Source organism: Rhamphochromis sp. 'chilingali' (genome assembly GCF_963969265.1).
Source record: "Rhamphochromis sp. 'chilingali' genome assembly, chromosome: 13".
NCBI classification, from domain to species: domain Eukaryota; kingdom Metazoa; phylum Chordata; class Actinopteri; order Cichliformes; family Cichlidae; genus Rhamphochromis; species Rhamphochromis sp. 'chilingali'.
This window is the reverse complement of record NC_137940.1, coordinates 25,809,757-25,826,241: the sequence shown is the minus strand read 5'-3', so window position 1 is coordinate 25,826,241 and position 16,485 is coordinate 25,809,757. Positions and strand designations below refer to the sequence as shown.

At 40.8% G+C, this 16,485-nt stretch overlaps 1 protein-coding gene across 2 annotated transcripts in view; it reads right to left on the bottom strand.

Moving 5' to 3' along the window:
• The window catches only part of nlgn3a (neuroligin 3a), a 133,798-nt gene extending 117,606 nt beyond the window's left edge, over window positions 1-16,192 (bottom strand). For both annotated transcript variants that reach the window (XM_080900277.1, XM_080900278.1), the window contains exon 1: window positions 15,844-16,192. The gene's annotated coding sequence lies outside the window, so the exon portion shown is untranslated. The remainder of the gene's footprint in view (window positions 1-15,843) is intronic.
• Window positions 16,193-16,485: the final 293 nt, after the last annotated feature.

Below are 16,485 nucleotides of genomic sequence, written 5' to 3'. Positions count from 1 at the left end.
TGATCTACTGCTGGCACGAACAGTCACATTCAAAGTAACTTTAATCACCTTTCTTCCTGACTCTGATGCTCAGTTTGAACTTTAGGATTTTGTCTTGATCATATCTATACGCCTAAATGCACTGAGTTGCCTCTGATTGGCTGATTTTGTTTCACTGAGCACCTGAAAAGGGGAACATCGCAAAATTCCTGTTGAGTGTTTATAATTTTGGTGTAGAAAACAATGTAATCACTCATTTAGGTGGTTGGTGGGTAGTCATTTAGCTACTTGACTAAGTAAATCAGTGCATTAGAAATGCAACCATGGGATGTCCAATTTACTACAACGAACATTTTTCTGAATGTTTTGTTTTCTGTAGTTGGTCAAATCATCTTACATCTGTGAAGTGGAAAACTCATGTGATTGGGCTTGCTTTAACGCATGAGGAACCACTCGAGCATACCAAGGAGAATTCAGCAGATATTTCAAACAGCTTCCTTCATCTCCTCCACTGTGAGGACAGCACGTATAACATGGCAGCACAAACATCAATTTCTGGCTTACAGTGGAAAAGAGGATGGATTTTTAGCCTTCTGGGATTCTTTCCTAATAAAATTCAGGCAAGAGCAAGGAACCTGAACAGTACCGGCATGGCACTACGTATATAAAGCAAGTGTAAGTTTATGACCATTGCTTCAAATGTGAACTGCTGTGTATTACTTTTGCTGCACTCTTTTGGCTAAATGCTGCTTGTCCTGGAGTTCCCTGGCAGTTAGTGCCTGAGAAGAAAACGCTTAAATTTGCACTGATTGATTATAGTTATAGAGATTAATGGGGATATTGGTGGGGATAAATGGCTTATTTCCAATTTAAACTCTGTATTGAATACTTAAAGTATGTCATTTTAAGTAATGCATCTAACAATATGCAGTACTCTGCACATTTATCAGACTGGCCTAAGTGGATGGGAGTGGGGAAACATTTTTCTTAAAGCAGCTATTAACACTTAACAAACATATAGACTTGAACTGAGGGTTTGCTTTGAGTTAATTGAGGTCTGGCTGGTAATTACAACAGAGAGTTGATCTCTCGCAATCAAGGTTCCTAGTTCATTGGCACCACATTATAAAATCTTAGATGGATCAGCTCCTATGGCCAGTATTGACTCTTCTACTCTGGGTTAAAGCAACCATTCATTCGTTGCCCTACAAAAAACCATTTGCAGTGCCAGTATCAAATACTAATACGCATTAAAATGAACTCAGACTGAGGAGTGCTTTAAAAAAAACAACAAAAGACTGGCTAAAGAAGAAGAACAGTTTTAATAACAAAGTAACAAACTGCATAAAATACACATTTGACATAGGAATCATTAGTAGATATCTCCCAGTAGGAGCAGACAAAAGAAATTCTTCCAAATGCCCCAAACACCCACCATCTTCCAATAAAAAATAATAACAAGTAAAAAACAAAAGAACACAGGAACATTGCAAACCATATAATGCCACAGTGCTTTCAGAAAAGCAGTGGAGTCCTGTGCTGAGTGCATGTAATTCACCACTTTCATCCACTGCATTTTGAATTATGTTTTCTCAAGACGGAGATTAAAAATTCAGATCATCTTGTCCAAAAGAATGTGAAATTCATTAATTTTTTTTGCAAAAAAAGACGAAGATGAAGAAGGCCTCTGGGGCACCACTGTGGCTTTGTGCATCTGCATGAACATATACTGTAAGTATGCTGGGAAAATGAATCTCTCCGTGGCCTAATGAGCTAAATAAGAGCAGTAATTTAAGGTAAGTAGGCCGCGGCTCTGACTGAGAATCCAAAGATCAGCTTTATCATTCGGTGCGAACGACTTACAGAATTATACATATAGGAAGCAGAGACATGACCCAGATGCTACTTGTTAAATTAATGAGCTAATAATGCCTTAAGTACCTTAACATTTGCAGCGGTAATTTGGAAACAGCAATATTCCACATTCAGGTAAAATATGATGTCCGACTCAAGACTTACTTCGAGAACATAAATTACGGCAATTTAAATGTTTTGATCTGAAAGCATCAGAGTCTCTACAAGCGTGCTGTTTCTGTAACGGGACTCCACTGCAGCATATAGAGCAGCTTAGAAATAGCTTCACCTTCTCCCTGGAGACATGTACTTAAATGTTAGCTGTTCTTCTTAAGCGGCCCTAAATCATACGCCTGAGAGTCCTTAATTGTGATTGATGAACAATTAAACCAAGGTGAATTTTGAGAAAATAACATGTTAATGAAAGCGGCAACACACGACACATTATTGTGATGTTTCCTTTCAAACACTGCGACTACTTGGCTTCCTTGCAGAGTATTTCGCAGATGCCAAAAGCACAGTGGTAGAATGATGTTATTGACATGCAAATGTCTGGTAGTTGCAGAGAAGTGAGAGGCGCCAGAGTGTATTGTTGTGTGACAAGCAGAATTTCTGAATACAAAGCTGGAAGCAGAGATGTACACAAGTGTGTTTGATATGGCAAAACCCAAAGCACATATACCCACACTACTAAAAAAATAATGGATCTGAGAACATGGTGGTGGAGGGGGGGTCCTATTTACAGAGGGACCGCAGGGTTACTTTAGCCTAATGACAGAAGATTAAATGAGGTCTGCACATGATGCCAGGAGTTTTATGGGAGCATAATTAAGTTTTGAAACAACCCGACAGTGATGTGCTTTTAACTAAAGGTCAACAGTAAACAGCAAGGTGAGCCACACTTGATTACTATGTATATCACAACATCAAAAAAGATGCTGCTGCTCTAATGAGGGGGTGACCTTCATCTTCAGCATAAACAAAGACCAAACTGACTAATACTGCTCTACATGGCCTCTATCAGCCATTAATAGGAGGCGTTTAAGAAATTAATAGTACTTTAATATTAAGAAGAACTATTTAACATAAAATCTTTGACATTTCAGAAGCTGGTATTCCCTTCAATGCTTTCCAATCTAAAAAAGATCAAAAGAAGGTGTGATGTACTTAGCGTCGAGACAGCCTGAATACAGATGAATGAAGACGAAAACCCACAAAACATCAGAAACAAAAATTCCTGATGGCATTATCTTAAATCCAGTAATAATCTGCATTTTTACATGTAAATATGGTTTGGGCATTTACATCGTCATTCCTCGCATTATAGGTTTAATTATAGCTAAAGCCGGGTGAGTTTAGAGGAGATGTGGACAGACAGCTGCCATAGCTAAAGCATCCCCTTTATCCAGCACCGTCACAGCCGCTGGCTGCTTCTCCCATTGACGCCCACAGGCCAATGCTGGACTTTAAGGTACAGTAAGTGTTCTAATTTCTCTTCCATAAAACTCAACATCAAAATCATTTTATATCAAATTTTAATTTATAAAACTTAAAAGTCAACAGAAACCTCCAGCATCCAAAAATGTATGGTAAACATTTAAAAGGCGCTCTGGATTATTATTGTTTTCCCACCAGTGTCTCTCCCAGTTGTCTTTTAGAAAAGCAGCTGTATTTCTCTGTTCATTGCATGCTCACCCTGATATTCTTGATATTATTAGTCTGTCTGGAGACTCCACGTGATGATGAGCTCAGAGGGACATTTTAAATGACAGTGCCTTTTCTTGAAGGGATAGCATAAACAACGGAGGCAACCATCTTTGTCTTGTTGCTAACACTGATCTGAATTCACTGGAAAAAAATATCTCTGGAGCAAAGCTGGTAAATGAGACTGTTACTGTTACTATTATTTAGAAACAGGGAGGTTAGGGTTGGCTGGAGGAGTTGGGGGTGGGTGCGGATGAAGGAGACATGCCTCAATATCACACGTGGAGGAGGGAACACTGTCCCCTGACAGCAGTCCTTTCAGCTAGCCCTGGCAGATATGTTTACTCTCTATTCACTATTTCTAATCCTGTCTGAAAGCCTAGCTTGAATGTCAGGCTCCTTCCTAAATTGGCTCGTGTTCTTAGTGATTGATTAAAAGTACTGTAACCCAGCTTTATCAGACTACCCTGAACTCTGCATTTCTGCCAACTCTATTAGGTAATGCATCCTTTGTTATTTTACTTGTTGGTCTCACCGCCTTCCCGTCTTTGGGAAATGCTCAGATCCATTCACTGTGATGCAGAATACCCAGTCGTACCTGGCTCTATGGTTGTACAGCAGCCTTCAGATCAAACAGGAGAACTGCCTTAAGCTCAAAATAGTTTCTGACAAATGTGGCATCCTAATTCAATATACCATTATTCAGTGAAATTGGCCTAAATTTATCAGGAGTTTCCAAAACCAGCATGCTGAGGGATATACCTAAAAGGCATTTCATAATCTTTCCATTCCTTTTTTTCTAACTTTTGACTGATGCCATGGTGATAGCGGAAACACGTCTCTGTCCCCTGACACTGAGCTAAACAACACGGCTATAATTCATGCTTTCTAATGCTGTAATATCCCCATGCCATTGCACACAGAGGAGAGGAGAGGTTGCCCTGATGTTACTGCTGACGCCTAAGTCCTAGACATTGTACTTAGAGTGTCTCCTGCAGGACATTATTCAAACACACACACAGGTGCTACAAAGTCCATAAGACAAGAGTAGGCTGAACACATACGTCCTCAGATGCGGCAGCTCGCTGAGGGTACTCAAGGTTGTATTATAAGATAGGAAGTGAAACCAGTGATATTTTGACCTCACCATATGTACTCTAAGATAAAATCTTTGAATTCAACAGAACGGGAAGCTACAGCATAGACACTATGCATATGGCATGAATTAAAATCCCATTTGTGCACTTTAAGCAGAGTAGAAGACCACATTAATGACTGCACGCTTAGAAGTAGGCCATGTCCAAACACTGCAGGCAAATTTGGCCTCGGGTTGTCTGCACTTCCTCAAAAACTGCACCAAACACACACTGGATGCTGAATCTCCCTTCCTATTCTGTGCCTACTCTGCACCAACGAAGCCCAGAGCAATGACAGCACATACTGTAGATACTGTATGGGAACCCATGCATAACTTTGATCACACATCTACACTGATTTCCAAATTCTTCTAAAATAAACTCGCCTTGATCTGCCTCTCTTTTACCCTTTTTCTTATTATTATTTTTCGCCTGTTTTTCTAAACATCCTTTCCTGTTCCGTGTTTCATTAGCAACCTAAGGGGGGGTAAAAACTAACATCCACTAACATCTGGATGTTAGCTAGCTCGAATGAAAAGTCATATCAGATCAGATCCCGCTACATCAAATGAAACTGGAGGGTACATTATTTATTCATTTCACTGCTGACATCCAAACCATGCCCTAAACGGTGACACTTTGAAAACTATTCCTCTGTGCCTGAACTGCGCTGATACGAGTGCAACTAGCGGGGGCTCGCAGAGGGAAGGGAGTTTTATGTTCCTTTTACCAGGGATGAATGTAGAGGAGACAGAACAACGGGGCCATTGTTGTTTTCTAGCTTAAGAGCCTTGGAGCTTCTGCGAGGAGCAAACACAACAATGAGAGTGCCTCCATGCCTGCTGTAAAATTTCATGTGACTACAAGGCCTTCCCGCAATTTTCACAGACACTAAAAGCAGAGCCCTTAGGACCAAAAATGGCATGTCAACTGTTACCAATACAACTGCTACCCTTTTGGTGAATGGAAACTCTATGTAGGTAAATCTCAGTGTGGGTTTGTGTGCCAGGTGATTTGTTTTTGGGGTTGTTGTTTTTTTTAAATATATGTTTTGCAAAAATTGTGTGAAAAATAATAAGGAAACTTTTACTCTAGCTTTTATTCAGAGTTTCTTTGTATTGTCAGCACAAAAAGGGAACGCTTTAATTTTGCAGGAACAAAAGCGCCCGTTGTTGCAATTAATGCACCTTTCAAACTCAATACTATACTTTTCTAGAACTAAAAAAAAAAGAGAGAAACGATGCACCTCTTGCAGAACCTAAGAGCTGCATGATTGCCTTTTACATCCAGAGGTTAGCATCGCCAACTTGGTATGCAGACAAGCTCCAAGAAAGAAATCCACGTGTGATGGATACAAAGAAAAGGTTTTCAGAAGAGGGGAGAGTCTCCTCTGTGTAGGATTAAGCGCTTTAGATGTAATGATGAGAGAGGCCCTGTTTTTATTTGTTTTCAAAAGGCATTTTGCTCTTAATGGAATAGCGTCTGCTTTCCGTCTCCGGAGGATACGAATGCTCATCAAAGACCTGGCTTTGTCAAACAATCCATAAACTCTTAATGCCACACGGCAATAGATAGTTGCTAGACAGGTTCAGAGCAAGGGAGAAAAAAAAATCAATGACAAGTTATACCAATTTACAATGTCATTATAGTGCAAAAGGTTTTATATCATACTCTTTTGCTCTGTGATCCCAGACCATTAAGGGACTGCTCATGTTTTGGGAAGTTCCAGCTCAGAATTCCTTGGTGGGATTCTCGCGCTTCCTATCAATATCTGAGGCGGTGGCTGCCAGAAGATTTGGTAGCACTCGATGCCCAGGGCTGTAAATCTGGGCCAGGGGTTGTGTGGGATGCTCAGATAAATGGGTTGGGCTTTGTTTTATTGCAGCGCTGCTTGTCTTAACTTTCTGTGTCTACCAGGGATTTAGAAAATGTGCTACTGTCCTTGGGCCTCTCTCTGCAACAGCAGCTCTGAGTCGGGTTTGAGTCAGCCCTGGTGCCCCCAGATTACATAAATATCCTCTATAAGCCATTCACTACTATATCCGCGCGCTACTGTTTTGGTTGCTTTTTTTATCTCCGGCAGCATTTTGTTGTTTTTGCACGAGTACGGGGTGCAAGTTTCAGATTAAAAAGCAGAGGAAGCAGAGGATCCTCATTTAACCCAATTTGACGATTCCTCTCACACTGCGTCGAACATTTTGAAAGACCTTTACATGTGATGCAGCTGTTTGTCATTTGTGTGCAGCTAAGCATCAATATAAAAGAAAAGTGGGCCACGGAGACACAAAGCACAATTATCCCTGAGGAAATATGTCACTTTTCCAACGTCCTTTGTGATAAGGTTCCTTTATTCATTCTTCTTTCAAAAAGCACAGTGGGGAAACAAAGGCAAAGATATGGCTTATTAGGTCAGTTTATTATTATTTTTTTTGTAAATATATATACAAACTGATCTTGGATCTGCTGGATAAATCACATGGGTATCATTAGAATCAACCCCGAGGAGTCTCCAGCTGCAGCGTGTTCGTGTGTGTTTAGGATGGCTCATGACTTTCTGGTGTTTTTTCAACATCCAATCAAGTAAAGCGATGTGTAGCAGTCCTACTGAAATGCATCTGTACTCTTGCAGAGCTCTGATGCCTTTTTGCACTGTAAAACACACACACTTCTTCATTTAAATAATTTATTTCAGAAGCAGACTTAGGAGACAGCTCGGTCATACAAATCAAGAGGAGGCTCAGAGAATGCAAACTCGTTACCCTGCCCGATTGTTATCCTTTAGCATAAGCTAACCTTAACCCTAACTCTATTGGACATCGCAATATTTAACATATTAGTGGGTGCCAGGCTCCCCCCCCCCCTCCCAAAAAAACAAAAAACTTCAACAATAAATCCGTATTGTCATCATTTGCTTTGGAGTTAAGGCTTCTGTAGAATTTTAAATGTGCAAAAAATTTGAGTGAAGCAGGTTTGGATTCAAAGAGGATGTGATTAAAGAGCATATGAGATGAGAATGCCAGTAAATTCTGGGGTGTCAGAAAACACTGAATGATTTAATAATATGGTATGGAGATCTGCCTCAATCAAAAAAAAAATCTTCAAATAAAAAGACGTAATGAAGAAAAACTTCAGGATACAGTTGACTAGGATTTGTATTCTGCTTGTTTGTGTACTAGTGTGGGGTTTTCGTTTTGTTTTTAAAAAAAAAAAGATAGTAAAGCTGTAGTTGTCCGCAGCATGAATAAAACAAACGTGGATTTTTGTTTGACTGGCTTTCTCCAGCCCAGAGCTCACTTGTCAAAAGGCTTATCCAGGCTTATTTTTCTCCACCCTAGCTATTTTCCTCTTGTTTCTTTTCAATCTCACCTCTTCCTTCTGTCCTCGTTCTTATCCTCTCTGATCCCCTCTCCATTCCTGCTACTCTCAGAGAACCATTTCTATCCAACGGTATCATTTCACTCTTCAGCTTCAGGACTGAACTGCCCACCACTATTATGTCATTCAACACCTGTACTTAAACCGGGTTGAAATTCACGGTGAGCCCAGGGCAATGGAACTACGAGAGAAACTACAGCTCTGGAGTCTCTTGTCCCAAATCTACCTTCCTCTGCTGTAATGACTCGTAAAGACAAAATGCAAGTGCGACTCTTCAGGTTCGCACTGGACAACAAGCCCATGAGGCTCTATTTACTTTTAGCTTATGAAAAGTACAGTATGTTAATAGTCAAGGTTCAAACAGCAACCTACATATTTACAGCTTTCTGCAAATAATATGCGATTATGGGCTTTTGGAGCACATAATTTGGGGCGTTTTAGCAAAACCCTCAAATCTGTGCTACTTAAAGGCTCAGAAGAGCGCCTCGAGGATTCCTCCCTGGTCTTATGTGCTCGCCCACATCACCATACTCCCCAGAAACAAAAATTGTCTTTTTTTTCTAGATTAAAAACCTCAAACCAAGAAGCTCATCAAAATGAGGCTCCTCCCCTCAGCCTCACTTTTTCACTCAAACTATTGTCATAGTGACCTACAGCCACCAATTCATCACAGCTGCCATCTTAGGGGAGTAAGTCGCGAGGCTATTTCTGTAATGACCCAGATTCTCAGGTAAATCTGGATCCATATCATTGTAATGAGCAGCGGCAAATCAAAGGAGAGCATATTAGGTCAAAGAAACGATTTTCTTATTTATGCTCATTTACTTTATGGCTAAACGTTGTGTTATTTAAACTTTAAGACTCATGAAAAGTGTGCATCCTGTATTGAAAACACAATCGATGCCAGAGAAAATTCCCCAGTCTAATTTCCTTTCTTGGTAATTTTGTCAGATTAATATCAAGTCAATTTCCTGGAGCCTGTTCTTACACAGAGTGATGGCATGTTGATGGTATCATTGGAAGAAAGCTATAATTGTGGAGGATGGCTCCTTTTGGGAGAAATATGGGCACAGATGGGCCCTGAGCTTGATAGAGGAATTTCTCTGAAAGGGAAAGGCTATCGGAAAGCATTGCCAAGCTGGCAAGAGATATAAATAGACGACAGCGAGGAGCAGGTCTACATGTAAGCACCAAAATAAACCAGTCCCAAAGTAGGTAGCATCCTATTAAGGCAGAGGGTTTACAATGTCGTTAAGGTAAATTTACAAAACATTATCCAAAGCTGCATAACACTGCATTATTAAGAGAATCTGATTAGATTTGCTTATTACTACTTACTGTTTTATATAATGGCTTGTGCTTGTACCACTACAATAGCATTTATAATGCATTTTTATGGCTTTACTCAAAGCTATGCTTATATATTACATTTATATGATATTTCATTTACATATAAATGTTATTTATTCATTTATTCGCTGAACTGTTACACTGCATTGCACAACAACTAGGCCAAAACACAGTGGACTCCCTCCATCAAAAAGATAGTACAGAAACAACCACTCACTTACTCACATTCACACCTACAGGCAATTCAGTCTCCAGTCAGCTTGATGGGGAGGAAATGCGAGCACAAGCACAGGCAGAGACACCACCACCACCGAAGACACAAAGGACCCGCGCTCAGTACTGTTTTGGGGGGATTTGAGGGGTTTTAATAACCTGAGGAAGAGTTTACATTCTGCAATTACACACACTTTACACGTGAAATTTTATAGCCTGCTCTGATCTTCTGGTCTGTAAAATAAACGATTAGGGCGAAAACACTAAAGTTAAAGAAGCGCTAAATTTGAATTTCAATGTTTACTGAAACATATTAATGAAGACAATGTAGTTCAGTATTTACTTTTAGGGGTTTTCCTTGATAAAAATCAGTTGCTGTATTTTACAAACTGCACAGGGACAAAACAAAAGCCCACACATAATATTCTACTGGCCTCAAGACTCCTCAGTGGCTAGCATAGTGAAATGGATAATAAAAGTGAAATAGATAGCGCCTCAGTCAGCAGCAGCTTCAAACAACTCGGAGCTGTGGCTAACCTAATGTACATGCCATCCAAAATACTAAAAACCAACAAAAAAACAAATATCCAAAAAAACAAAACAAATACAAATAAATCCTAATACAGGTGAAAGGTCTGGTGTCTAGATAAAAACACACACAAATAAATGTGTTTACATGATTTCCACATTGTCTTCAGAGAGGAAGGACTAACAGGAGATGAATTAGCATGACACTGGTGCTGAACTCAATGTCAACATTTCACTAAATCTCAAATATAATTTCAAAAAAGTAAAACTTCAATATTTGTTCTCCAGAGTAGCAGATGTATGTGTTTTTGTCCAGGTGAAAGGCAAAAGGAAGGGAGATAATAAAGGAAAGATTATCCTAAAGAACATACAGCAACTGTAATTGAAAACCAACTTGTAGAGCAGAGATCTGCAATTTTATGACGGCTGAACAGTTGCGACGGAAAGTTTGTGCGTGTTGGAGTGTGTGCGTGGGAGGAGAGGGAGGACGGATCTCTATTAATCTCTTGCATTACTGCAGTCATTTCCACTCTCTTCATCACCAGAGCATGTGCTCTTTGAGATTTAAAATATTTAAATCTGTAATCTGTCAGCATTATGAGGTTAACGCACGCCCGCGAGACTGGTGTCCTATCCGTCACTATGCTTTCCACCTCACATGGCCCCCACATATATCACAAGGACCTGACATGGCCTTTTGTAGTTCTGGCTGGAAAAGACTTTGCACCCGATGTCTGTAATTTCTCAACAGCGGAACAGACATGCTGCCGGACCCTAGAGAAAAATTACGGGAAACGTGTGCAGATGAAAAAAAAAGAGAGACAGAGAGAGAGAGAAAAACAAGCTGCAGCACTGTGAAGTGCAAAGAAGCCTCTAATTGTTTCCCCAGTGTATGTGACCCAGTGACTCTGGAGGAGCTCTTTCTTGTTCTTTTACTACGGGCAACCCAGCATTCATTATTGATTTGGTGGCACAAACTCATAGTCTCACACAACGCGGTCTTATGAGTGGGCTTAAGTGTTCTGTCACTCTGGTGCACAACTACATTAAAGAAATGCTAATACACCTTGTTCCCCACCTAGCTTGCGCACATTGCTATATTTTCCTAAAAACTCTGAATTAATAACCAAGAGTGAATAAATTGAATGGGATTAAGCCTGAACGACAGTGACCCATATATGAATATTAGGTTGATGGAAGACACTCCAACGTAGCCCATTTAGCCAGCTCCATGTCATGTCTTCATACGACAGGCTTTTACTAAGCTCCTTAAGAGCCTGCCCCGGGGGATCTATGGTAGGCTGGAGGTACTGACTCAGGCCTTATCTCCACTAATTTACCCCATGAATTAGACAGCCCCGTCTTTCTGTGTACTGCCAGACCCACACAATACTCACTCTATGTTAAGAAAATGAGGAGAGAAAGGGGCTTAGTGATTGCTTAGTTGGATAAGAAGCTGAGGAATTGACAGAGGAAAGGCACACTCTGCCACTTAAACTTTACCTGGACAGTAACGTTCATCCCCTGGGATTAAAACGTGTTGACTCCCTGTCACTTGTCTCTGTATTTGCAGGGCGGATTAGGTAAAATAAAATGCGATTTAAATCATAAGGATTAAGGTGACTTTTCGAAAACAAACAGGCAGGGTTTCACCCCTGTCGCTCACGACACACAGAAAGAACGATTAACTTCTTTGTTTGTTTCCGGCCGGCCTTACATATTACGATGGCTGACGGATTTTTTACATTTCAAGTGAGCTGGCAAGTCTTTAAAAGCCGTGCATGACTCAGTAGTCAAAGGTCCAGAAATCTATATGTACCGCACATGCGGCAAGCATGCAAATCGCAGTCAGAGTCAACAAATAAATGCAACGGATTTGCAAAATAAAGTCAGTGGAATGTGAAACACGCACTGCTTCAGTGGATTGATTCTTGTATGCCATAGCAAAAAAAAAAAAAAAAAAGGTCATTTATGTTTGCATGTTACACATGAATGAAAAGAAGTGAACTTTACATAAGCTTACGTAAGCTTAAAGTACAACTTTGCTTTTCCATATCATGATGGTCTCCCGCACCCCGCTCCTGCTGTCTCTCCCTCCATGTGATGCATTTTTAAAAAGTCTCAGTTAAAAGGGGGATACAATCAAAAACAGCTCCTTGCTGCTGCTGCCGCTGCTGCTGCTTCTACTGCACGTTCGGCTGTCCCTGATTATAGCTCAGTCGGCTTCGTCCTTGGTCTGTGTGTTATTGAGAGTAAATTGACTAATTAATAAATAATTAATAAGTAGATAACTTCTGGCAGACAGTAAGTGGAGACATACTGTGTGACATCTGCTTTGTAGTTAGAATGGCGATGTCCAAAAGAATCTTGTTTACTAAGCAGACATTGGTCTTTGGCAGGGAAACCTGTTAGTCAGGGGAGATGTTTTTTGGGCCATGAACAATGTAATATCTCAGTTAAATATGTTATGTGCAAAAGACTTGAGGCATATCTTTGTGCCTCGGGCCAAAACCGCTTTGTTAGTCTAACAAACACTCTTTCATCTTTTTACTGATTTAACAAATACGTCTTATTCATTATTGAAACAAGTGTGACACAAGTGTACGGAGCACCGCCGCTTGTTTCGACTAATGTTTAATAGAGAAACTATCAGGGTGTTTTGCAGCGATTCAGTCATATCGAGTGTGATTTAATGATGATGAAGGCGCATCCTCCTGAGCAAACACGAAGAGACAAGTTGATCCTCCTGCATTAGTCACTGTACATCCATGTCTGCGAAAGGCAGGGGGAAAGGGCTCGGGTGACACATCATGAGGCACATTTTTACTTGGTTTTTGAAGATTTGGGCTCTTTCTCAGAGGTCTCTGCGAAACAGCCATTGTGAGAGACCATTAAGACCTCACACGACTCAGAATCATTTACATTTTAAGCAGCAATAACCTAAAAGCTAAATCTGCTCTCTAGATGAGTCTCAAGAAGTAAAATAAGTCTGTAAACTTTATGTCTGTTTGGGCAGGCATTTGTTACCTGTGGATTTTCAAGAGCAGCAGTCAAGCCAAGGCAATTATCCCGCTTGCTTGGTAACGTGGTAATAAGCTAATCTGTTTTAGATTCACAAACATCACACCTCCCCTCTTCCTTTTGTTTGAGCGATGTTGCAACGTTGTGAGAACAGCGCTAGAACAATGACAGGCCTTTCCTTGGCTGCAGGATAAATAGTGATAGGACATATTTTCAGAAGGTCAGAGGTATCCATTTGGGAAATTATTCAGCTCCTGCCTGCTTCGAGACAACACGTCAAACGCAATGAAGAATATTAGAAAACACAAATAACCTTCCACAGCCTTCCTTATATGTGCGACGACACACCGCCGTGTATACACAGAAGAGCACATGTGCTTGCACACCTCTGCCCATGTGTCTGGATGAGAAAGCAATAAGGAGCGCGATGCTTAAAGAGAAACTGAAGGCTAAGGAACAAGAGGACTCTCGGGCCAGAGACCAATGAGCGGCTCATCCATGTTAAGTCAGGCCAAGACACACTCAGGTGTATTCACGTTAGGTCAGCACGAAGCCTCGCTGACCTTTGCAGTAGACAGAGAGTCTCATGGAGCTTTTCTTGAGCAGCCCTGAGACTCACAGGGTAAACAACGGACTCAATGCTGCACTTGTGTGTTTGTGTGTGTGCACGCGCATATGTGTGCACGTGTGTGTCTACGGGAGTGTGTCAGCATGTGTGCCTATCAGTGATCACATGTTGACCGCTTCTCGATGGCCCAACCCCTTCCAGTGTAATCTGTCTAGCAAATGAACACACTGGGAGAGCGCCGTTCTCTGTAATTACTCTCCAACGGCTGAAACCCGAAAGCTCAGTTTTTGTCGTAAATTAAGCTGCCACGATTGTTACACAGCTCAAGTACATCCCAGAAAGAAAAGAAAAAAATCTGAGAAAGGGGTGAAGAATGGATATTAAAACAGCAGGGAGCTTGAAAAAATAGCACTTTGCTCGACTGGAATGCAAACACTGAAGGGTCAGAAAGAGAATTCACAAACAGCAGCACCAGCACCAGCATGCATAATTCTTCACATGATATTGAAGCGCCACTTACAATACAGACACACACCATTCTCCTGCAAATCAAAACTGAATTCGAGGAGCCCTTCTCAGAATTTCACAAGGCCTTTTTTCCCCCTTTTTTTTTTGAAAAAATATGTACGCAACAAAAACTAGAAATTCTACGTGTCTGTGTGATTATCATCTATTAGGGTCTTCTTTTATCAGCAGTGTGGTTTGCATGCCAAATAACAGGCTGAATCACTTCCTAAATGTTTAGGTTTCAGGGACACATTGGTTATTCAACTAATCACCATGACAACTCCTGCTTGACATTTCCACTTCCTCCTCTCTCTTTGGAATTCAACTCTCTCTCTCTTAATTATTCTTACTGCCACTGATAACAACCAGACTATTTATTTATAGTATATTTCTGAAGCCATGTGTCCAGGAATTTCAGACTGTATGGGAAAGTAGACGTGTGTGGCCTACAAGATCATTACACTGTTTTATGCACAATAAACTCTTTGCTTTGCAAGCAATATGTTCAGTTCTGCAGCTTTTATAGGTATTAAAGATGGAAAAAACATAACTTTTTCCTGCTTCTTTAAAAATCTCTTTTAATGTGATTAAGCCAAAAGGTTAAAAAGAATGAATAAGTGTCAAGCAGCAAGTAGAATAACCTATATATGTATATATATATATATATATATATATATACACATACACACACACACACTCTGTCACTCTAAGATGAAAAATGCCCTTTAATAACCAGTTAAGCTCACACTGAAGCTTCTATACTGAGCCACTCATCTAATCATCCACAAACCAATTAGGAGAAAATGTTATTAAAAAAGGGAATAGGAATCGGGGGATACCCATGTATCCCCGTGGCAGATTATCCTGCTCATCCTGATGGAGGTCGGTAGCCTGGTGCAAACTGGTCCCAATCATATTTTATAAAAAAAAAAAAAAAGAAAAAGAAAAAAAAAGGGACCTTAGATCTGCTTCTAACCTGATCTATTTAAGCCATCAATTCTTTGTTAAATGTACCTTAAAGTTCAGAGCTCGCAGTTTCCGCCCTTTTATTTCTTGTTTTTGCAATAAACGCAACTCATTTGGCGTTTTCGGGGTTTTTCCTTGCTACAGGATGAACAATGACACAGAGCTTGCGCCCATCACGCGCACAAGATGTCTTTATGCCCAAGTAACAAGTGCTCTGGACGTCTATCGCAAGCATTTATTTTCTGCATTGACGTTTGCCGTGCGCTGGTATCGCAACACGCTACATATGACAGTGCGAGGAAAAGATGCAGACAGTTAGCAGCATCCAAAACCCCTGCGTCTAATAAGACTCCGGGTAGTCCGTCCAACTCACAAAATCCGAATGCGTTTTGGAAGTATACGTGCCTCCGTGCCGGGGTACAGCGCTGCGTCGATGTTGCGTTACAAAATAGCTCCCACTCTTAATCTTTTCCACACACGCACACAAATAAAATAGAAGCTTAAGTCGTATAAAATAAATCCAAGTATCCTGATATACCCTCTTTCCCCCCTGCACATCTCCCCAAGTCACTCAGAACGCAGACAGCCTTAGATTTTCTGCCCCTTCTCTAGTTGCTCATCAAGTCTCATGAAATGACTCACCTGCCTTGTCGAGATCTAAATCCCCCCATGCCTTTCTGGAAATAAAAAGCCGGGATAATGTTTCACTGTTTCGGGGTCTTCACTCGCAGTCGAGTCTCTGTACTCCAAATATCCGTATAGTCTGCGCACCGCTTATATGTTTTTCGGGAATGACCTTCCTGTGAAGCGATAACGACTCTCATTATCCTCACCCCGCTGTCATTTTAATGGATTTCTCCCACGTTTTATTTTAGTGATTAATTTTCTTTCTTTCTTTCTTTCTTTCTTTCCTTTTTTTCCTGCGGGAAGTCTCCTCCTAGTCCTGGTGCGTTTTGCTGCTTTTGCCTTGACTCTTGAGCTCAACACGAGCTTCGCGGGGACGCGCGGCGCTATCCCGTATGAATATTCGGGAGCGCCGATTTGAGATGGAGAAGAGAGTTACTAGGTAACCAAGGGCACACGCATCATACATGAAAAGGAGCAGACGGTTTATGCCTTCCAACTATTCTCTACCTTCTCTGACAGCTCATCAAACACAACCCTTTTTCCCCGGACTAACGTTTCTCACCAGAACAAAATCTATAAGGCAAGTCAGACACGTAGCCTATTTAATAATGACTGTAGAGTTACTGAGGCCTCTGAGAACTTCGTTTTAAATGAAGA